The sequence below is a fragment of the Phragmites australis genome, chromosome 12 (genome assembly GCF_958298935.1).
Source record: "Phragmites australis chromosome 12, lpPhrAust1.1, whole genome shotgun sequence".
Taxonomy (NCBI): Eukaryota; Viridiplantae; Streptophyta; class Magnoliopsida; order Poales; family Poaceae; genus Phragmites; species Phragmites australis.
The window spans coordinates 16897851-16915058 of NC_084932.1; the positions used below are offsets into that span (position 1 = coordinate 16897851).

Here is a 17208-nt window from a genome sequence, read left to right on the forward strand (position 1 = left end):
CATAGAAACGCATGTTTACTTTTTCTTATAGTGTAATTATTGTGTTGAGTACTTCTATATTTTATTTTAACATGAAGTAATGCCCTCAACAGTACTTATGTGTGGTTATTGGGATTCATGGTAAAAGACAAGTAACATAGGTGGATAATACTATATTTATATTAATATCTTACATCTTTTTCTAACTAAAATAGAGTACACTTTATTAAGAATAATAACCTAGTTTACTTTTGTTCTCACATTGGGTACTACTCGGTGGTTGATAATGCGCTCATGAGAATGCTAGTCTTTATCAATTTCATTATTGAGATTGTTGTCATGAGATGAAGTATGCCAATTGGATATTATTCTTTATGATTTCAGAATATATGACGCACATGCATTGGTGTATAATGCTCCATCATTCATATGCAACATGCTGCCTTCTCATAAGCATTGTTCATACCATGCCATAGGTATGAAATTGGTGATGATTATAATGCTCCAATGGTGTTTGGAGATGGTTTCTATACCATGTTGAATCCATGATATTTCATCAAAATTGACAATGCTACCATTTTCCGGTTATTTATATTATTCATATGCAAATTTGTACTGCATTTACCGAGCTACTGTATTTCTGAAACCGAAAAAATTGAAAATACCAAACGGACAGCCCTAATCTGCGCAGTATGAGAAACCAGACCTTCCTGCTGATAACACATCCCACCAACAGGTGTTCATTAGTTTCAGCGACCAGGCTAGATAGTGCACAATCATTGTTGTTCTTGAGACCATGCCTGTGTAAACGGTTTGGTGTCCAGCAGTGACAGCGCAGGACTAGCAAAGGAAGAATTTTTGCACTTTAGCGGTGTTCTTGTTCTCCAAAGTTGATTGCTGTCAAGCAGACTAGTTTATCCCATTCTCTGTTAATGCAGCGGCTGGAATAATTTTATTCCATTATTAAAAAAAACGGAGAGCTTTGTAGCCACTAGAAGTGGAATCTTACTAATCTAAATCCTGTCGCATTTACGCCCAGCCAGGGCATCCACGTCAGCATGTGGTGTATGCACCGTCAGATCCGAGCACAAGCAGATGATAGTTGCTCGATCTGCAGTTTGCTGCCGCCTTGTTTGGCTCTTTCTAGAGCTCGGTCCCGATCTTTTGCTCGATTACCCGCCACCACCACCATCTCTCCCGCACTTGACCACCTCGCCTTCTCCTTCGTGCGTGACCTCCACCACTGCTTAGGAGCTTTCTCGCAGGTGCGCTGCCTATCCACATCCCTGGCGATACCCGGTGGTTGCACGGCATTCATCTATGCCGCGACCGAGGAGGAGGCCCTGCAGGCTGCTACGGACACGCGGTCGTTGCCGTAGCTGGGGCGGAAGGTCATCAGTCGTTTCAATGATATTTAATGGATTCCAACATCCCCATCCTGTGTGCGATGGGCTGCAATCAATACCATTGGTCAGTTGTCTACGGATTTGGGCCCAGAAGGTGCTACATGCATTGGTGAATGCTATAGATGATTTCCATAATCCAAGGGTTCAGGTAAGTTCCATCATATCAGCAAAATGTGATCTCACACCTTTCTACTTGCAATTCATAGTTAATATTTATTTGCAGTTAACATTGTGCAACTTAGGTGTGCCTTCAGATGTAGCGTTGCATACTAACCCAACGAATCTAGCATTTCCTTTATGAATTCTGTGAATGGTGTCTTCTTTGTTGGTATGCAGAAATGATAATAAGATTGGTTTACTTCTATGTAGTATGACTGCAGTTTGGCTGATATAAACCCCATCGGAAGTGTAAGTAAGCAAGATTTGAGAGCTTTCCTATGATGGGGAGCAAATCATCTTATGTATTCCTCCTTGGCTGAGATTGAATCTGGACCACCTACTGCAGAGCTTGAGCCAATCCTCACAAATTATAGTGGGTTAATTACATATCCTCAAACTTGATCTCAAACTTTTAGATAGAAATCAGCAGAAATCAAGTTTGCTGCAACACTCTATAATGCAAAACTGTGAAATTATTGATTTATTGTTAAGGCTAGGACATATTGGCCGTGAAGATAAGTACACATTCCACATCTTAGCAGCTTATTACATACTGAAATGAGATGTTGTAATTTTATTTGGCAGAATTAAATGTATCAAACATACTCTTTTGCTTGGTGCTAACAATTTTCTTCAATAAAATAGTAATTGAAGTCCCAAGCAGATACTAAATTAACCATTTCATCACCATTATAATAAGTCAACATTAATACAAACTAGTGTTTTGTAGCTATTTGAGTAATTTGATATGTTGACATTTCATTTTGAAAATTGGACTTTGAGTTGAATGTTGTTTAAGTGTTCTGCATTGAGATAGCAAGTTTATCCAATTCTTTATGCCTATATTCTGAATTTGAAGTTCTTACTCTGTGAGCTTACAAATGCTGCATTCCGAGATCTTGCATTATATTGGTCATAAAAAATCTGAAATAATGTTTACCAAGGGTATGTTGGTTGGTAGGATGAGGTTGGATGGGAGATGACCATCTACATTTTTAAGGCGTTTGGTTGGAAGGTGGGCGGATGGGATCATCCGACTTTTGGGAATGTTCCTCAAATATGTTGGATGGAGTGATCCATTCATTTTGGCCATATGAGGCTATCCATCTTAACTAATCATGATCATTAGTAAAATAATTATTTATAATTAGCATATTGTATTACTAATTAGTATTTATTACTATAAGATTATGGTTGTTAAGTGTTAATGTGTTTATTAGTGCACTATTGGTGTGTCGATTAGTGATCATTAGCGTATTTTGTTGTTAATTAGTAATTACTATAATAAGATTAGCATTGATAAGTGTTAGTGCATGTCGATTAGTATATGGTTAACTATTATTTTTAATATTAAGAGATATAATTTAGTTAATTACTCTCATCACAGCTTTGACAAATGTTATCTATTTATTTATCTGTAGTATTAATTGTACTGGCACTGATAGAATTATACTACCACTGATGAGGTTCTTGTGTAATAAGGAAACTATACCACATCGTTTTCATTATTGTCTGCATTTGTGTAGCATTTTTGTTGTTGTATGGATTGGTAGAACTAGATTTAACTAATTTGGTTCTGTGTGACTACAGAAACTGAGGAAGCTCTGAAAGTTGATGAGGGTGCTCCAGTTGCCAAGAAACAGGGCGAGCAGAATGGTACCCCAACAGCAGATGAGAACAAAGATAACAAGGATGCTACTGCAAATGAGGAAGAAAAGGAGGACAATAAGGTAATTGTAAATATGATGTTATCCATGCTTAAGTTTACTTATTTTTTTAACTGGCAGTGTTCACAGTTGTGATGAAGACTGAATTTGATGGAGATCTCGTACATGAAATTGGACAAAGCCAACCAATCATTATTATCTTTGTTGGACAATAATGAAGAGATAGAAAGGACCAACATTTCTAAGTGGAATTTCAGTGTGCCTTTGGTACATAAATGAAGATATTCCACATATCAAAGAGTTTTATGCAAGGTAACACTCTTCCTTTCATATTAGCCTTAATCTAAACTAACTGGATACTATAGAAAACTTTCATATTATTTTAGATATCCCCTAATTTAATCATCTATACACATAGGCTTCCATCCAAGATTGAACCCGTGAAGAAAATAGAGTTGCACAGTGATGATCTTATCCAAACTGGAATTCAATAGAAGACAGTATTAGAACTAAAATATATTGATCTTTTTGAACAAGTGGTAAAAAAAACTTATCTTGGATTAATTTCAATATGCAACCAACTTATTGTATAAATGCTTGGTTAACAATATATACATATTTGTACGGCCATAAATTCCACTGGACTGTTAGAATTACAATATTTTTGTGATGACATGATAATAAGGGTACTGTGAGATGTTTAGCCTACTTTCAAATTCTGCTTTATTTATTTAACAATATCTAGAACTATTACTGCCATTGGGACTAAGGAATATCACATTTTCTTTCTATTCTTTTTTTTTGTACAAAAAAATTGTGTTGTTCATTCAAATCTGATCAGAAATAGCTAGGATCTCTCTGTGCTGGATTCATCATTACAATAGATATTTGAACAAATATGCAAAAAGCACATTTATATGTATATATTAAATGATTGCAGATAAATATTTGAACAGTTAACATTCTATGATAACACAATAGAAGTTGGAATGTGTTAAACGGGTCATACAACCATTTCGAAATAAATTTTTCCTGAATACCTGGTTGCAGAAAATCCCAGATGAGCATATCTTGAGTAATCGCTTGCATAGTGAGGGAACCTTGGATGTCTCTTGCCCATTGTCTGTTGCTACAACCTTCACTGACTGTTTGAGACTTTCTGATGGGTTTGGATATTGCGCTCCACAGATTGGGCTCCAGTGTCTGAATCAAAGCGTCGGCAAGCCAGTTGTCTGACAAAAGAATGCATGAGGGACATGCCCACATGATATATCTAAATCATTGTGCTACCAACAATTCAGCAAATCTTGTAACGTTGATCCTTTTTTCCCTATCTGCACATATGTCAAAAGAAAATATGGGGATGTTGCAATGTACCGAATATCAAATAGTTCCAATTACAGGGGTAACCACATGCAAAACTGTTAATGTGAGTAATTCGATTCTCTAGTTTGTGGCCTTCGCATATGAACCACATCATCTTCAGGTAAGTAATTGGATTCCATGAAATAGTTCGTACATGCCTCCTTTGCCATATTTGCTCATGATGCTGAAAAACTTGCGATACACTTACTATGTAACCTATCCTCTCTTTACTCATTTTCGTTGATAGGTCAGCCATGTGTTATCACATATGTCAGATAGGGTTTTACCCAATTATTTGATAAATAGCAAGATTGGTTTAGAGGTTTTGATTTTTGACGAAAAACGGTAATGAAGGATCCAATTGTTTATACATATTAATTTTAATTTAAAAGAGAGGGGGAGGAGTTTAGTGTAAAAATAATTGTATTTAGGGGCTTTTTGCAGGCCTCTAGCTCCAGACTTGCTCCTCACATCCATAGATCTACAGTGGACTAGATCCATCAGTGAACCCATGGCAAAAGCAGGGAATATTCCCTTGACTAAGTGGACTGGTTTGTTTGCACAGGGCAGATCCACATTTGGAGCAAAATTTTGACTGCTCAACAAAATTGTACAGGAAAGTGAAAAGATCCATGGATTAGATTGCTGTACAAAATAGTGGAGTCTCTCCATTTGGCAAGACTTCGTCCAGATCCATGATGGCTCCTTTCAAACACCCCCTTAACCAGTCCTTGCTAGATTGAGAGTGTTTAATTTTGGCTATATCGTCAACAAAGGTAAATTCATATGCTTGAACTGAAGTTTCCATCTTTCACGTTGTGGCTCCACACTGTAGTTTCTTCTTCAGGTCCTCTGTTACCTCATGCACTGAAAGATAATGTATTCTCTATGGGCAACTGAAATCCGAGCAGGCTCAGGCACAAGATCGATAATTGGTGCATACTTTCCTTTTTCTTAAGTCAGTACTTGTTTATTTGGATAAACAAGAGAAAACAACACGTACCCCGTGGCTCACCCAGTGGAGCAAAGCTACCCATCACTAGCCTGAAAACTAATGTTGACTCTGGCCTCCAATTCCATCCTCTTCATTCTACCACAGGGATCAGATGGAATTTCTCATGCTCCTAGGGACGGGTAGTGTCGCTTCTGATTCTTTATCAGAGTCGGCAGGATACGTAGGAAGAAACTGCTGTTACAGGCTTACAGCCGCCAAGCTAGCAAGACTGAAAGTATAGAGATTTGGAGAGGCATACCTATAGTTGCAAGGCATATATATGTAGGGGTAAAAAGATGGATATGTACTGGTAATGCCTTTACCATATTTGTTTTCGCATTTTTTTATCGGATTTGGTATTGATACAGATATCTTCGGATACAGATACCGAAATAGATATTCTGTTATACAAATATGAATCAAAATGAATACGATCACAGATATTTCTTGGAATAAAAAACCTCTTAAATTGTTCAGCATATCTAGACAATGGCACCCAAACAGTTAAGATTAAATAGAGCGGCCAACCTCCACATTAACATTGATGGCCCTGGCAAATGGAGCTGCCAGCCTCAAGATTATCACTATCTACTTCCTCTAAAAAGTCTTCCACCTCCACATTCTCATCAACATCCAAGTTCTCTTGCTCCTACAGGTTTTAGTTTAATGAAATCTAATATGGTACAAATTAAAGCATACAACTATGAATTCAAATATAAGATATAACGAATAGAATGATGACGTGGCAAATGGAGTGGCCGAAAATATAAAAGGAAATCTTGGAAAATACTTTGGGCCAAAATTTAACTATTTCCTGGGCCGAAGTCCATCTCCTCCTCTCTCTCCCTCTCTTCTTAGGCCACCACCATGGGCTGAAACAACTTTGCCTATAAAATACTTTGAGCTGGGCTACAATTCAGATATCCAAATTATCCGATCTAACAATTATCCAGATCCACTTCGAATCCGACGCAAAACGCTATCCCGAATCCGTATCCGTATCCAAATTCAAATCCAATGTGACGATATCCGACAAAATATCCGAACCGAAGTTTTGTTGTGTGAGTGTGATGCGTATTCCCTCTGCCTCGGAGGCTTTGTATAAATGGAGTTTTTTAAGAATACTTTGCCTGAATTCTCTATGGATATAACCAACTAACTTTTGCCGTTGATCCAAGGTGCATTTCCCTATAATACTATTTACTCCCTCCGTTCAGAAATAATATGCATATTTCTTTTTAAAAAATCAAACTTTATATACTTTGATTACATTTAATTAAATTGTCAGAATGTCTAAATTAAAAAATATATATAACTAGACTCACAATTCAAAATAATTTCACACTATATAAGTTTTATAACTATAAATAATATATTTTGTGAGAAAATCTTAATTAAAATCTAACTTTAAAAATTAAGTAAAAAAATCCTGTGAAACATTTTTGCACATACAAACAAGTTCTTCTACCATCTTAACTTTGAAAAGTCGAATCAAGTTGAACAACTCGGCCTACCCCTACATTACTCGATGCAAGTTCATTGATCATCCGCCGGCCGTGCCACACATGAGCGCACATTTTTCTTCCTTCCTTCATCTACTGCCTTTTATGGAGCATCATGATTCGAGTGAACCTGGTAACCTACTTCTCAAACTAGCTAATTACCCATATATTATAATGAAAAATATAAATATTAGATGTACTAACATCAATCATAAATTTAAGTATAGAGACGTGAATATTCCATGGGAGCGCCGTCGAACAAATATGTCAAGAGTGATGTCGTAGTTTGATTTTAGATGAGATATGAAAAAGAAGAAGATTATCTGTCAGTTTCTCTCTTAATTTCTTCATTTATTTTCATTAGTGAAATGAACTCTATATCCATAGTTGGTAACAAGATAGGGAGGCTATAGGATGAAGATAGATGGCAAATGTGAGTAAATAATTCAAATTTTAGGAGTTTCTATTATTATATAGGAGGGAGAATAGGAAAAGAGATGATACATGAACTAATTCGTATTTTATACAGTAGGAACTAGTATTATCCCGTGCACACAATTCAAATATACATTATTTGGTTGTTTACATAAAACAATTGACAGAGCATGTACTGTGTAAACAGTATATTTGATTTCGTTTCGGAACACTATATGGTAGTGACACAAGTACGAACTGTGAATGCCAAATCACACGTTTGTGCTCTGTAAATGATGCTTCGATTGTGATAGTTCAAATTAACATCGAATCATGATTCGTTTATACCAATTGACCATATGTACAACGCTGCGAGCTATATATTTTTCTGCACAGCGTGTTGTTTACTACTTTTCAGTTTTGCAGAGCCTAGTTAATTAAGTTCTGAAACAATGAGTGGCAAATCATCACTAGTACACAATACTGCTATACTTACGGGTGGAAACTTATTTTCACAGGTGGACCTGCTGAGAAGAAGGCATGTCAAAATGAATGATTCTACAGGCGCAAAACTGGCCGCCTGTGGAAATGGATTCCACAGGCGGTTGGCTTAAGGAACCGCCTGTGGAAATGCAGAATATATTTTATTCTCTTCAGATTTCACACAGTTTCAGTAACATCAATGATATCAATAGCATCACATAGCATCACATATTTCACAAATTTCAATATTTAACACAAGTACAATAATATTCACAACATCACAAGCCTATATTGCTAAAAGTATTCCTTCTCCCACTCACAAAGCCTAGTATGGCTAGCTAATTCGCCTCCGCAATCAAAGAATCTGCCGTTCTAGTGGATGACTTCATGCATAATAAACCAGCACATGTCACGTTAAACGTTTTGGATATCTTTGTCTATGAGAGATTGGTCGGTTTTATTTTGGACCATCCGTGCCTAGATTGAAAATACAACTAAAAGAGTTAAAACAGTACTGATAACGAAAACATAACCAAATAAGAATGTGCATGCGTAATGATAAGTTACATCCTCATAGTTCGTTATGTACCTCCTGTTTACCCTAAGAAACTCGCAAACATAATATCCACAAAGAACACTATTGAAACCTTGCTTGTGGCACTTCAAATAAAAACGCAACGTATTCGTTAATTCAATACGACTCTTCATCATAAATAGCGAGATGCAAGCATTAGAAGTGTGTTATTACCAGAAAGTGTGTACGGACCGCCATCGCATCCGGCTTGGCCGTATCGTGTATCCCACCTTTCGTTACGTACCACTTGTAGGCCCTACTCAAATGCCAATAATTAATTATTAATTCATAAATGATTTATAAGAATTTTATGTATGGGGATTTTTTTTTTACTTCTGTATAACGTCAATGAAATCTTGGTAGGATTTTTTGTTGAAAATCGGCTAAGTCAAGGACACGAGTCTGCTCGACTTCGGCATCAGCATTATATAAATATAGTGATCGCTACATGAATACATATGTTAGATTCTTGATCGATCAACTAAGTTGAATACTTATGTTAGGTTCATGATGTATCACACATACTTAAAGTTGTAGGGAGCCAAGATGCAGTCCTTATTCTGCATTTCTAGCATAGCCCTTCCTATTTAGGCTGACATTGCGAGCCTTTTTGATTTGGTCAAGTCTTTTAGGACCCTTGCTTTATCCTTTTTACTCTTCCCTTTAATCTGGGGGTCATTAGTCCTCAAGTTCACGACCATGTTGGGCTGGGAAATTCATTGCGGATTAATGAATCCGACTGGCCTCTTCAACTTTTCCGCATCGTTAAATTTCATCCTACAAATCAAGTCACTAGTCATTAGCTTCTATAGCATACATTGGTAGATATATGAACGTAGGGGTAGATTGTAGGCACTTACAGGCACCACACGCTTATGAGATTGATGTCGAGTTTTTCGCGGTGGAACAAAGCACGCATGTCCTTAAAATCCAACATGAGATAGAAGTCTCCACTTAGATAAATGTTAGCGGGGACAAAAGCAGTGATTACGGAGAACCCAGCGTGACATGCCCTCATGTACCATTCGTAGAATTTCCTCATCTCCCATGGACCTTCTTGGAGTTGAAACGATGGTAGAAATAGCTTGCCATGCTCATATTTCTCAGGAACATCTGGTGTAGGCAAGAAATTCATCTGAGTGGTACTTAATGTTTTGCGGGTCTCTTTCACAAGATCGCCCTTCGCTGGAAATTCCTGAGCGGATGATGTCTTTTCTTTTGAGGATAGAAGCCACCTCTTCACCGGATCAGGTAGAGTCTTCTTGTATGGGGTAATCATTTTAGGAACTCTCCGATGCTTAGGTGATGGATGTGCCGGAGGCGCAGATGCTGGAGGTGGAGATGCCGGAGTCGGAGACGATGGAGGTGGAGGTGCCGAAGTTGTAGACGGTGAAGCACGATGCGAAGTTGCATGAGGCAGAGATACCAGGCGTGGGGGCAATGGTGCCTGAGGCGGAGAGGCTTGGCTCTGGGACTGAGGTGCTTGAAGCAAAGAGACTTGGCTCTGAGGCTGAGGTGCCTGAGGCGGAGAGGGTTGGCTCTGAGGCGGAGGTGCCTGAGGCAGAGATGCTGTGCGCTGGGATAGCCGTGACGCTGGTGATTGTGACTTCTGACGGCTGAAGATGATATCCCGTCTGGGCCACAGAATGAAGTTTCCAACAGCCTCATCGAGAATCTCGATACCCTCAGGTGTGCTGATGTCAAGCTTGTACTTCATGAAAACCGGCTGCACCAAGTAGACTTGTACCTTGGCGTAACCAGTCGAAATATCTTGAGTGTGAAACACACGGCCTGGAATGGCCTGGCCAATGGCAGCCTCGACAGTGAAGTCTCCCTTGCCGACCGGAACATGTAGAATGCAAGGGGGTAGCCTCTGTTATATCATCCACATGATATCTCTAGCTATCGACATGCGTGGACCCGACACTGCTCCGAAAGCCTGGGCTAGTTAGTTGCTCTATCAGCATTAATGCCGCCCTTTCCTTTTCCTTTTCATTCCACATCTTCATGAATTGGACCTTGACCTGTTCTTGTATCTGTTCCTCTAGGGTCTTCTTATATCTATTACGGGTCTTGTACTGGCCCACGGCATCTGGAAACCCATGCTTCCAGCCCACTTTTGATCTGATGCCTCGAGTGCGACCCAGGTGTTCCTTGTTCCCCAGGGCCTTGGTAAGCAGGTCATTCTCCCTTATCGTGCTCTAGAGACCCTTCATTAACAATCCCTTGGATGGTCTCAGTCACCTCCATGGTCTCGGGGCTATTAAAAACTAAGTCCCCAGACTCGGTTCGTTGTGACCAAGCGTAGACTAGTTCCTGCTTCGCTCGTTACAATTTTCCAAAGGGTTGGATTTCCCAGCCCGGGCAGTCTCTTCTTCTTGCCTCCTCCAATCAGGATTTTTGGGGGCGTACCCAGACGAGCCCAGGTGATGGTGGTGCTTGTTCTTCTTCGCAAGGTGCTTGAATGATTCACCCAGTTTGATGGCCTCAGGTGTGGTCTTTTGCCTAACAAACTCTGCCCATTGGAGGGTACCAGGTTCTTCATCATGAATTCTTTATTCAGCTCACTCTTCCAGCCCCGGAAGCTCTTTCCCATAGTTTTCGATGCATTCTGTTTGGCTGCTTCCTCTATTCCCGAGGGGAATCAGATAGTTCTCTGCAATGTTGCCCACAGGAACTCCTTCGTCTCATCAGGCAGCAACCGCCAATCATTTATAGTGATTGGGATATGCTCCTTGACAAGAAATCCAAAACTGTTGCAAAATTTAGCGCAAGCCTCACGAGGTGTAACATGCTCCCCTTCAACACCGACCTGTGTTATTGTGTAAATACCGGATGGCAACTTGTTTTTGCTACGCTCATCCCTTCTTCATTTCAACGTAGGCCCGGAGGGACCCAAAGTTTCGGGCATAGAGGTAGCGGTGGGTTGTGGCGCAGATGATCTACGCGAAGATCTTTGCACCCTCACCCTCTAGAGAAAGGAAAAAGGAGAGTTGACATAAATAAATGATATTCCTCTATTTAAGAAGTATAGAATGCATTGACTTAACTAAATACCTCTTCGGTGGGATCGTAGTCGTTGTCACTTTCCCAACGTCGGATCTCCCGATCGCACGGAACAGGGCTCAGGCTGTGATACGAGCCCGAGCTTTCGCTGCTGTTGGAGGACGGCTGGTGCGGACTTGGGCTCCTATCCAACCTCCTGCTTGCATCTTCCCCATCTTATGCCGGGGCGTCCTCTATTAGGAGTGGCCTATGTGCCGGGTCACCCTCTATTGGGAGCGGCCTCTGTGTCGGGGTGTCCTCTATTGGGAGCGGCCTACTTGCTTCTGGTTTCTTAGGCTCCATGATACTTACTCGACAACTGGATTATTGTTACACAGAAATATACAATAATATTATTTTAGAGAAACAAGTTATGAACACACCAGAATAAGAATCATCAATTTTATAGTTAAATTGTTCAAGTTCAAGGATTCAATTCCATGCTCATGTGATTTATTGCGTTGGGTACTTAGACCTTGGATGGTTTTTGGTAATCAGATTATATGGAATTTCTTCCCCCTGATTCTAAACGTCTCAAGGTATAGCATATAATTTCTGATATTAGTTTTTTCTTGCTCGCTGCTCTCTAGATCTCTTGTCTCTTTTGTTCCGGTCCATATAATCGTCATCCGGTTCTTGAATATTGATTGCATAGAATCGGATCCAGCTAGCAGAGATGACGGAATTGCATCATGGCTGCAGGGAATTCTTTGCTGGCCGGCATGGATGGCACCGTGATGAAATCATGGAGTAGATCTATAGGGCATCAGCCATCCCAACCCCGGGGAAGGATGCCGGCGAGGGCCTTGACTTTGAGAACAAATATCGCATATATAGTGCTTGCCAATAGTTGGTTTCAAAATAGTCAGTATTTTGCTGATGCGACCTCACTCGAGGGGCATCGACAAGAATATTAATATTATTCATGATTGGACAGAACCCAATTACATGGCAATCACAAAGCAAAAGGTTGTAGCTCTTTCATCTTGTGAAGCCGAGTACATAGTTGCAACGTCAACAACATGCCAAGGTGTGTGGTTCAGGATGCTGGTAAGTGATTTTCTTGTCAGAAAACAAGAACTTTTCGTGATTCACATAGGAATCTGTCTGCAAATTTGACCTAAATAGACCCTTGACAAGGCTAATAGCCCCACCATTAGGCGATTTGTTTTGCAAAAATCAAGTAAATATTATGTTTCTTTACTCTCAACATTCAAAACACCATCGAGGTAGTTACAACAAATTCTGAAACAATTTGGTCGTATATATTATTGTCTCTTCAAGCCTTCCACAAATTTTAGCCCAAAAGATGACTTTTACAATTAGAAACAAAAAATACAAATTTTAGAAAAACATCAGCTTGTCTTTGTCGCTACTCATGGTACAAGCCATTATTTGAGCTAAACATCTGTAGAGCACTTGAAAGTAGTATCCTTTGCAACATAAAAAAAATTCAGAATTTTTAGTGACAATTTGGATGGTGTTTTGAAGGTTGAGAGCAAAGTAACATATTATTTTCCTAGTTTTTGCATATGTCACTCAACAATGGGTGAATTTTGCAAATATCGCCCAACGCTCGGGGGTGATTAGGTGTTGTCCTCCGTTGGTTTGGCAACATGGATCAATTTTTAGAAACTTTAAAATCAGGGGCCTTATTTTGTAATATTAATAAAAATAAAATATATTTTAAAAATCTTCACTGGAAACTAGCAAATTCAGCTTTGGTACACTTGAACTTCCTCTAGAGAAAATGTTCAAGACCCTGTTTGGAATAAGGATATTTCATCAATCTTTTTTCCTTGTACAAAGTCCAGCGACATTCTTATGAAATTCATGCATTTTAGATTGTGGCTAACACATGAAAAACAGAAGTTTAACACATGAACTGATGACGGTAGCATACCAGGGGTAGTGAAGCTAAATGGATTTCAACTGAACTATATAGAGGCTAAATAAATAAAATATGAGAGATTAAACCCAAAATACATTACAAAATACAGAAAATACATTATAAAATAAAATTTTTGTTGAGCCAAGAAACCCTGGCCACAATAATGCTCCGTCCGTGAGCATATCCAACAGAACATGGTTCTTTATTCTATGCCATGCATGGGAGCCAGCAAAAATGACACGCGAAGCGAATCGGCAGAATATATATCGACTCTATTCTAAATCGAAGAGCCTTTGTTCAACGGCCCAGTTTGGAAGTGAGATTTTTCAAGGAACTTTTGAAAGGGAAAAAAAAATTGTTTTGGTTCCTGTCATTCCTTCGTTTCAAATAAGTTTGCAGCTGCAGTAAACCTACTCCTCCACAGAAAAGGCACCAGTTAATCTTAGCTTAGTCAGTGTAAAATACACAAGAAACATTGGAATAAACACGACTATTGTCGTTGGTACAATACAAAAGACTCGTATTTTTCTTTCCAGTTACAATGCATGTAATTGGGTTCTGTCCAATTAGTTGCAGACTCCAGAAACACTCAGGCTTATGTAATTACAAACATAAAAGACGTTGTGTGACAATGCTGCGTGTAACCCCTTTTTTAAAATTCCCAATTATATATCAATCACTCATAATTGCCTATGATTTTTATTCAATGTTAACTCTCAAATTCATCTGTCTATATATGTGCCTATGCATTTTTTCCTTGGTTAATTTCTAGATTTTGATGGTAAAAGGAACAACTTAAAGATGAATTTCATTCATGCACTTAAAGGCCAAACTAATCACGTACGGCTTCGGCGGCGGTCGTTGTCGGGGTCCTCCTTGGCGGCGTGCACCTCCTCGGCGGCGGCGTAGTCCTCCTCGGCGACGGCGTAGTCCTCCTCGGCGACGGTGGCTCCTCCTCAGCGTCGGCGTAGTCCTCCTTGGCGGCGTGCAACTCCTCGGTGGTGGCTCCTAGGCGCGGTCCTCCTCGACCGGCGGCGGCGGCTCCTAGGCGCGGTCCTCCTTTGTGGGGGGATGAGGTGCGGGGTGGCCGCACCTCGTCGGGGGCGGCGGCGTCGTGGGGTGGCCCTCCTCGTCGGGGGCAGCGGACGGAGGGACAGCGCAGGCGGCGGCGGAAAGGGAGAGCGCGGGTGGCAATGGTTCACTCGGACAACTTTACGGTGTGATTGAAACTTTGTCAAAGCGCTAGGTTTTTGGGGCCGCGGCATTTATATAGAAACTATTTCCACAGGCGGTTGACCTAAAAAACCACATACGGGAATGGATTTTCACAGGCGGTTAACGTAAGAAACTGCCTGTGGAAAATTTTCACAGGCGGTTTCATAGGTCAACCGCTTGTGAAATGATTTTTTTCCTTGTTTGAAAAATATTCTTCTATTACATATCAAGCATCTTAAATTAAAACATATAATTGCCCTAAATATAAATTAAAGAATATTATTACTATATGCCCTTCATGTAAATTAAAGAATAATCTCTCTTACATCATGCATACAAGTCCTCGATACAAATTAAAATTTATCCTAATTTTATACAAATTACAGCTTCTGTCACATTGGAAAATAATTTGCATAACATGGTACTATTTGCCTTGAACTATTTTGCCTACACCATCAAGGCGCATGTAGGGCATCACAGATTTATCGAGGGTTGCTTCTACAAGTTTGATCTTTTCTGGATCTCAGAAAGGCGGCACGTCGTCAAACTGATTATATTCTTCCTCATCCTCCACATTCTCAACTCCGATAATTCTTTGTTTCCCAGCAATAACTATGTGCTTCTTTTTATTCACGTGGTCGATTATATAGAAAACATGTGCGACGTGATCAGCGAGTACCCACGGGTGATCTTTGTGCCCTATAAGGCTGAGGTCGACAGTTGTGAACCCGTAGTTGTCCACTACCACACCATTTGGGTGTTTAACCCATTTGCACCGAAAGACAGGGATCTGCAGATTCACTCCATAGTCGAGTTCCCATATTTCATCTATGAACCCATAGTAGGTGACCTTTTTCCCTGTTATGTCATAGGCTTCTATCCGAACGCTGCTGTTTTGGGTCGTGCTCTTCTTGTCCTATGCTTTGGTATAAAATATGTACCCATTGATGTCATACGCTTGCCATGACATAACTAAACTTGATGGGCCACAAGCTAACATTTTCACATTTTTTTATCTACATATTCACCATCCGGAAGGTTTTGGTTCTTGAACCATGTGGTGAAGCGACGCTTGTGCTCTTTCAAGATCCAATCATACGAGCGGCCTTGATTTTTTGTGTGGAGCTCATCTAGGTGTTGCTCAACGTACGGCGCCACTAACTGAAGCTGTTGCAAGATGGTGAAATGTGCTTCTCCCACAGCTTTGTAATCATGATCGATGAATCTTTTCTTTCCTTTGGTCCCTCTCCCAGACAACCTCCTCTCATGTCGAGATACAGGTACACCAATCAGATTAGAATCTTTTATGTAATCAATGCAACACTCAACGACTTCCTTGGTACTGTAGCCCTCGATCATGGAACCCTTTGGGTGAGCACAATTCCGTACATAGCCCTTGAGAATGCCCATGTACCACTCAAATGTATACATCTGATGCAAGAATACAGGGCCAGCGCAATTATCTCATTCACGATGTGAACTAAGAGGTGTACCATGATATGGAAAAAGGATGGAGGGAAGCACATCTCAAGTTGGCACAGAGTCTCTACCAAGTAACTATGTAGAGTACCCAGTTTTTCAGCATCGATCACCTTCTGAGCAATTGAGTTGAAAAAGTGACACAACCGTGTGATGACCACCTTTATGTATCTTGGATTGATACCCCTGATAGCAATAGGGAGCATTTGCGTCATTATCACATGACAATCGTGAGACTTCATGCTAATTAGCTTCAAATCTTTCATTGAGACTAAGTTCTTAATGTTGGATGAGTAGCCAGTCGGGACTCTCACCCCACGTAAACACTTGCACAGTGCCTTTTCTCCTCAGGTGTCAGAGAGTAGCTAGCCGATGGAAGATAATGTTTCCCATTTGGTCTGTCTTCAAGGTGTAACTCTGGCCTGATTTCAAAATGCACCAAGTCCTTACGTCACTTGATTCCATCCTTTGTCTTGCCCGGTATGTCCAGTAAGAGGCCAAGGATGATATCACACACATTCTTCATAACGTGCATGACATCGATGCTATGACGGATGTCCAAATCCTTCCAATAGAGCAAATACTTAAAGAATTTGGCATCTTCTTCCACAGCGTGATGGTCGGCATCTCACTTTTCTTCCTCTTTTTACCCTTCGGCGGCTTCCCAAAAACAACCTTGATGCTACTGACCATTTGAAACACTAGTGCCCCACTGCGAGATTTCGGGCCAGTATCCTCCTCAACCGTCTTGTCAAATTGTTTCTTCATCTTGTGGTATCTGTGAGTTCTGAGTAAGAACCGTTGGTGTTACGTGTACACTACCTTCTGTGAGTATGGAAGGTACACAGATGTTGTCGGAGGATGAACTCCACAAGCGGGGATCCAGAGGGAGCCCCTTTGAGATTCGGTCGGGGGGATGATTCTGAATCTACCTCGTACGTGAATTAAATGAGAGCAAATGGGATGCAGGTGGGATGGATGATCGGATGCTAGAGGAAATAAATGCTCAGGGGAGTTTAGACAGGTTCGGGCCGC

At 40.2% G+C, this 17208-nt stretch overlaps 1 long non-coding RNA gene across 1 annotated transcript; it reads left to right on the forward strand.

Moving 5' to 3' along the window:
- Window positions 1–1206: 1206 nt before the first annotated feature.
- LOC133886189 (uncharacterized) lies at window positions 1207–3668 on the forward strand. The gene is made up of 3 exons (XR_009903364.1): window positions 1207–1533; window positions 3135–3274; window positions 3341–3668. It is a non-coding gene; the product is annotated as an uncharacterized LOC133886189 (long non-coding RNA).
- Window positions 3669–17208: the final 13540 nt, after the last annotated feature.